Raw genomic sequence first — 7,782 nt, forward strand, 5'->3', positions numbered from 1 at the left:
GCCATCCCTGCACCCTGCCATCCCTGCTATCCCAAACTCTACCATCCCTGCCCCCTGCCCTAGGAGAGGGCCATGGACACCTGGGCATCTCAGGGGTGCCCTTTTCAGCCAGCTCTGCTACACAGAAACCAAAACAATGTCAAAATCCCAATATTTTGCCTTAATCCTTCACCAGGATGCTGGACAGTGCTCCCCAGAGCCCCAGGTTTTTATTTTTTTCCCCCCTCCAGGTGATGACATTTGATACAAAACTTTAATCTGCATTTCAGCATCATCTTCCATAGAAATGCAAAGAAAAATTTGGATGAAGATTCCATGGGTGCCTGAGCCCTTCACGCAAGATTTAAAGCACTCCCGAATAGCTCCAAGAAGAATTGATTCCTGACTTAATTCCTGGCAGTGCAGCTGCACGTGCTCCTGCTCTGCCCAGGGCTCTCGGTGCCTGCCTCGTGCCAGCCCTGCACAGTGTGACAGGGACAAGCCCAGGCTGTGTGTGCCAGAGGTGCCTCTGGAGCGACTCAGGGAATTCTCATCACGGCCCCGTGGGCTCCACAGGCAGATCCAGCCTCGGTGTCCCAGCGATCCACGGGAATGCCCTGGGATGAGAGCGGTGGGGCAGTGGGGCAGCACGGGCTCCACGCAGCATCCCATCCCAGTGTGCCCGCAGCTTCCAGGCCCCTGCTGGCCTTTTCCTGCCCTGCACAGTGTGACAGGGACAAGCCCAGGCTGTGTGTGCCAGAGGTGCCTCTGGAGCGACTCAGGGAATTCTCATCACGGCCCCGTGGGCTCCACAGGCAGATCCAGCCTCGGTGTCCCAGCGATCCACGGAAATGCCCTGGGATGAGAGCGGTGGGGCAGTGGGGCAGCACGGGCTCCACGCAGCCCTGCTCCCCAGGCTCCCATCCCAGCGTGCCCGCAGCTTCCAGGGCCCTGCTGGCCTTTCCCGGGGGGTTTGCTCCCGCGGGCCCTGAGCAATTCCCAGTCTGGGGCTCAGCTGCTCCCAGACCTGCTCCAAGCACGGGTCCAGGCTCAGCCCCTCACAGAATTCCCCTGGGAGCAGCGGGATCCCATCCCTGCCGGGTCGGGAATGCTCTGACACCCCCAGCTCAGCCTCTCACAGAATTCCCCTGGGAGCAGCGGGATCCCATCCCCGCTGGGCTGGGAATGCTGTGACACCCCCAGGCTCAACCCCTCACAGAATTCCCCTGGGAGCAGCGGGATCCCATCCCTGCCGGGTCGGGAATGCTCTGACACCCCCAGCTCAGCCTCTCACAGAATTCCCCTGGGGAGCACTGGGAGCAGCCGGATCCCATCCCTGCCGGGCTGGGAATGCTCTGACACCCCCAGCTCAGCCCCTCACAGAATTCCCCCGGGAGCAGCTGGATCCCACCCCAGCCAGACTGGGAATGCTCTGACACCCCCAGCTCAGCCTCTCACAGAATTCCCCTGGGAGCAGCCAGATCCCATCCCTGCCGGGTCGGGAATGCTCTGACACCCCCAGCTCAGCCTCTCACAGAATTCCCCTGGGAGCAGCCAGATCCCATCCCTGCCGGGTCGGGAATGCTCTGACACCCCCAGCTCAACCCCTCGCAGAATTCCCCTGGGAACAGTGGGATCCCATCCCAGCCGGGCTGGGAATGCTGACACATCCCCAGCTCAGCCCCTCACAGAATTCCCCTGGGAGCAGCGGGATCCCATCCCTGCCGGGTCGGGAATGCTGTGCTCAGCCGGGATCATCCCAGGAGGGGTTTGGAATCTCCGGATCACTGCCAGCAGCGATCCCAGCGGGAACTGGGCAGGGTTCCTGGCCCAGCACTGCCCATTTTCACCTCTCCCTCTCCAGCCTCCCCTGGAGCTGGCACCGCCGGGGCTCATCCCTTTTCCAGGGGCGCTGGGGAGAAGCAGGGCAGCCCCAGAGCGCGGAGGGGAGCAGCTTCCCACCCCAGACTTTACACCCCGGTGTAACCCTGCCGCACCCGCTCGGATTTGAGCCCCAAATCCCCGATTTCCAGCGGAGCGCTGCGGGATCGCCCCTCCCGGGTGGGATCCCGGTGCAGCGGCTCCCTAAAACCCTCTCGGTAGCACAAGCGAAAATCAAAAGCGGCTTTTGGGCTCCTTGCCGGGCTCCTCCGGGCTCCCGGGGAACGGCAGCGCACATCAATCCGAATAAAAGATGAAGGAGCCGAGCCCGGCTGGGCCGCGCCTCAGCCACAGCGTTATTGATCAGCGCTCCTGCAGTGATTAAATAATTACAGGAGAGATTAAAAATTACTCCAAAGGAGTAGAATTTTTAAATTCTCCCTCCTCCCCTACCTGTGCTGGCCGGGAGGGTTTTTTTTAATCACGGGTTTTTGAAAAAGATGGCAAAATGAAGTGTGGCAGCAGGATAAATAATGTTTTTGCAACAGAAACAAAGCACATTTGGGCGGGTTTGGGTGAAGAGGAGCGGGTGTAGCTCCTGGAGATGAGCTGGGGCCTCGACCAGGGAAGTGCAGCCATGGAATCTCCTGACTCTGCCATTCCTTGAACTTTGTGGTACACTCATATTTCCCATATTTTTTAAAAATACAGCTTAGAAATAGCAGCAATGCTAGAAATCTGGAGGATCTCTCAGCAAGGGACAAATTTCCTGACAAAACCTGAATAAAATGGGTGATTTCCAACAGCCACTGGGGATGGATCTGGACTTCCAGGATGTTTGAAAATTATTAATAAACAACTAATTAATAATGAACTTCTGGATTGTGGCAGAGCATTCCCAGAGCACATCCCTGCTGCTCACATATTAAATGGATAAATCACTTTTTCCCAAAGACTTTTCAGACCTGCTCAAAAAAAGAAATTTTTACATTGAATAAGTAAATATTTACAGCAATTTCTTTTCCACATTATTTTTATTCACAACTCCACTTGTGAGCTGCAAAAGCAATTCCAAAAGGAATTCCATGTTTATACAGGGGGAAAGCAGCAGCCTCCTGATAAACCTGTGGAGCAGCCAGGCTCAGGGATAAACGGAGCTCTCAGGTTCTGATCCAAACCCAAACATTTTGGGAATTTAGGAACTGGAATTTGACCCTCATTTCCTTTTCACCCACCACAAAAGGGAAATAAAGAGGAAAAATTAGAATGTGTTCACTATTACACTTCGACCTGTTCATTTCTCATGGATCCCTTCTGCTGTTGAATTCCTGAGCATAGGAAGTCCCCAAAAAGGTGACTCCAAAAGTGACTCCAAAAGTTGAGTGCGTTGTGCCTGATGGAGAATTTGGGCCTTTACTCCTTTAAAACCTGAAAGTGCCCCACTGCCTTTTCACCTCCAGAATTCCACCCCAGGGCAGGAAGCCATCCCAGGCTGGAATAATTCCCAGTTTTTGGGAGACTGGAACTCCCCAGCTCTGGGGCAGGAGCTGCTCCCACCCTCACCTCTCCCCTGGCAGCTCTGCTTCCCAAAGGCAGCCCTGTCCAACAACAGAAATCCCTGGAATTGTGCATCCCGGGGTGGGGAGTGGCAGGCAGGGCGGTGGCACCCAGAGCCACCTGCACGGGGTGTTTGTCACCGACCCCGACTCTGCTGCTGCCCAGAGCTCTGGGCCAGCCCACCCCCATTCCTGCAGGACAAACACAGCCCCCGGAATCCCTGGATTTCCTCTGGGCCTGAGAATTCCCGCATGGAGCAAACTCAGCAGCAGCATCCCCGCTCCGAGGTGCAGCCGTGTGAACGGTGGGATGGCAGCGCCTGTGCCAGAGCTGTAACCCCTGGGCTGGCATGGCAGCAGCTGCTCCCGCCCCACCGGGATCCCGGGATTGGGATAAAACACCCGGCATTCCTTTGGGTGAAACACCTGGGATTTCTTTGGATAAAACACCTGGGATTCCTTTGGGTGAAACACCCGGGATTCCTTTGGGTAAACACCCGGGATTCCTTTGGATAAAACACCTGGGATTCCTTTGGGTGAACACCCGGGACTGGGATAAAACATGCGGGATTTCTTTGGATAAAACACCCGTGATTCATTTGGGTAACCACCCAGGGTTGGGATAAAACATGCGGGATTTCTTCAGGTAAAACACCCGGGATTCCTTTGGATAAAACACCCAGGACTGGGATAAAACACCTGGGATTCATTTGGATAAAACACCTCGGATTGGGATAAAAAACCCAGGATTCCTTTGGGTAAAACACCCAGGACTGGGATAAAACACCCGGGATTCCTTTGGATAAAACACCCAGGACTGGGATAAAACACCCGGGATTCCTTTGGATAAAACACCCAGGACTGGGATAAAACACCCGGGATTCCTTTGGATAAAACACCCAGGACTGGGATAAAACACCCGGGATTCCTTTGGATAAAACACCCAGGACTGGGATAAAACACCCGGGATTCCTTTGGATAAAACACCCAGGACTGGGATAAAACACCCGGGATTCCTTTGGATAAAACACCCAGGACTGGGATAAAACACCCGGGATTCCTTTGGGTAAACACCCAGGGTTGGGATAAAACATGCGGGATTTCTTTGAGTAAAACATCTGAGATTCCTTTGAGTAAAACACCCAGGACTGGGATAAAACACCCGGGATTCCTTTGGATAAAACACCCGGGATTCCTTTGGGTAAAACACCTGGGATTTCTTTGGGTAAAACACCCGGGATTTCTTTGGATAAAACACCCAGGATTCCTTTGGGTAAAACACCCAGGATTCCTTTGGGTAAAACACACGGGACTCCTTTGGGTAAACACCCAGGGTTGGGATAAAACATGTGGGATTTCTTTGAGTAAAACATCTGAGATTCCTTTGAGTAAAACACCCAGGGCTGGGATAAAACACCCGGGATTCCTTTGGATAAAACACCTGGGATTCCCTTGGGTAAAACACCCAGGATTCCTTTAGATAAAACACCGGGATTCCTTTAGATAAAACACCCGGGATTGGGGTAAAATACCTGGGACTGGGTAAAACACCTGGGATTCCTTTGGGTAAACACCCGGGATTGGGATAAAACACCTGGGATTGGGATAAAACACCCGGGATTCCTTTGGATAAAACACCCGGGATTCCTCTGGATAATGGGTCTGGCTGGGGCCCCAAACAAACAGCCGGGCTGGGTGTGCACTGGGTGCTCTTTGCTGCCCAGCTGGGCTGGGATCCCGAAGCACTTTTCCTGAATTCCGGCTGGTTTTGGTGCCCTGAGCCCAGCGAGGACTCGGTCCCAGAGATGCCCAGGCTCTGCACTCTGAAGCTCTGGCCCTGTTCCAGGATGGAGAGCAGGATATTCCAGGATGGAGAGGAGAATATTCCAGAATGGAGAGCAGGATATTCCAGGAGGGAGAGCAGGATATTCCAGGATGGAGAGCAGGATATTCCAGGCACGACCTGCAGCCAGGGTGAGGGCAGGCTCCGTGCAGCAGGGATGTGATGTGTGTTCAGATTTGCTGCCCGGGCACTGATTAGATCTGAACGACGTCCTCAGGATGGATTTATCCCCCGGATCTGCTCGTCTGGGAGCCAGGAAGGTGCTGCCTGGCCAGGAGGGTCAGGGCAGAGGCAGCTCTGATATCTCTGATGTCTCACACCTTTTTTATCTGCACACAGGCTGCCAGAACTCCCCTTGCTTTGCTCTCAGCCCTCCTCCCCAGCTCTGGGCTTTCCCTTGGATTTTCTCACAGGTTGGAGGGTTCAGGGACTCCCCTTGGAGCCCAGGGCACTCTGACAAGCCCTTGTCACCGCTGGGATTTAGGCACATCAGCAGCACAGAAGGTTTTTAATTACATCTTCCCAAATATTCCGCTGCAGAGCACGGAGAGCTTCTCTCAGGGAAGTTCAGCAGCAGGAGGGAGGAGAGCAGCAGCTCCTGGCTCGGGGGCTCTGCCTTTCAGCCCACCCTGCCCTCGGGATGGGGATAGAGGATCTCCCAGAGCTCTGCCAGGCACCAGGAAAGGAAAACCCAAACACCATGACGTAAAGCTGGGGATCTTGTACAGGCACAGCAAAGTGGTTTTGCTTTAATTCGATTTTCTGCAGCTCCAGGGACGCTGGGGGGCCATTCCAGTCTCTGCTGTGACACAAGGAAACAAAGCAGTTCCACGCTTCCATCTCAATAATGAGACAGAGGAGTTGCAAACAGCAATTCTCCTCCCCAGAATCCATGAAACACGGGATAAATGGATGTTAATCAGGGAGGGATACGGGCATTTCTAAACGGCCCCAGCTGCAGATGCTCCACAGCTCCAGCCCAGGCCCTGCCCCTTTCATCCCACAAATCATCAAAGACACTTCAAGTGGGCCCTGCCCAACATCTGCTCCATCCCGGGACACTGCAGGAGCTGTCCAACATCTCCTGCTCCATCCCGGGACACTGCAGGAGCTGTCCAACATCTCCTGCTCCATCCCGGGACACTGCAGGAGCTGTCCAACATCTGCTCCATCCCGGGACACTGCAGGAGCTGTCCAACATCTCCTGCTCCATCCCGGGACACTGCAGGAGCTGTCCAACATCTCCTGCTCCATGCCGGGACACTGCCCGCCCTGTCCAGCACCTCCTCCCTGCTCCATCCTGGCTCTCTCCTTCTCCCTGCTTGCATTCTCAAGCACCAAACCTCCACAGCTTCTCCTTCCACCGCCTCCTGTCCCACCTGGTGTCCTCCTGGCGTTTTTGGCTCCTTAGGGGAGTGGTTGGGTGTTTTTGTTGATCTGGATCCATCTGCTGCCCCAGGAGCAGCTGTGTCACTGGGTTTGGGGACAGTGAAGGGCCAGGAGTGCTCCAAGGCCAGAGCTCTGCCCCACACACCCCTTCCAGGATCCCAAATCCCTTGTGATTTTAGGAAACCTCAGGCACAGGAGGCAGCAGTCACCTGCCATGGCAGCCCCTTCCAGAGAGCTCCCTGTTCCTGCAGGGCTGGCACAGGCTGGCCTGCAGGAGCCTGGGCTGCTGCTGCCCTCCCTGCCTTGCCCTGGCTCTGCTCCCAAGCCCTGCTCTGATGCTGAGCCCACAGCCACTTCAGCCCGGGTGACCCCACAGTCCCCTCAGCCCGGTGCTGAGACCCCAGGAGATGCCACGGGAGTGACAAAGCCTTGGAATTCCATCCAGAAATCCGGATTTCCTGATCTGGGCCCAGGAGGGAGCACACAGCAGGGCCTGGCTGTTCCTGTGCCAGGCTCCGGGGCTGTGGGAGCATCCCTGGCATCAGCAGGGCCATCCCCTGGCCAGCACAACCCCAAATCCCTCCCAGAGCTGCTCCTCACCCCACAGCCTCCATCTCCAGCACTGGAGGAAAGCTGGGCAGAGCAGGGGAGGGGATGGCTCTGAGCTGCCCTACTTAAATGCTATTTTTGAGAGCATTCCCTAAATTGTGGGACTCTGGCACGATCCCTGAGGCTTCCCCACAACCAGGATGCCCCCACACCCAACCCACCACTGCTGACCTTCAGCTGTGCTGGGATTATTTTGCTTCAAAACCACAAAACCCCCCCTGATTTTAATACATTCAAGGAGAGCTGTAACTAAATTTCCAGAGCTCCCACGTACAAGGGTGTCTATTCAAGTGAGACAAAGTTTTGCAATTCAAAATCCATTTCTTCCCAAAATTCCTTCCCCAAACCCTCAAACAGTGGCCACAACACTGCAGAGTTTCAGCGCAGAATCACTCTCTGTTTGGAATTAAATCACTTACAGTCATTAAATCTTCCTATTTTAGCCACACATCCATTGAAAGGCGGCATCAAAAGGAACCAAATTTGGTTCAGCTTCGTTGTGGACAAGCTCCAAGTGCGGTGAGG

This window comes from Onychostruthus taczanowskii, unplaced genomic scaffold, assembly GCF_017590055.1.
Source record: "Onychostruthus taczanowskii isolate IOZ18803 unplaced genomic scaffold, ASM1759005v1 scaffold144, whole genome shotgun sequence".
In the NCBI taxonomy this organism is placed as follows: Eukaryota; Metazoa; Chordata; class Aves; order Passeriformes; family Passeridae; genus Onychostruthus; species Onychostruthus taczanowskii.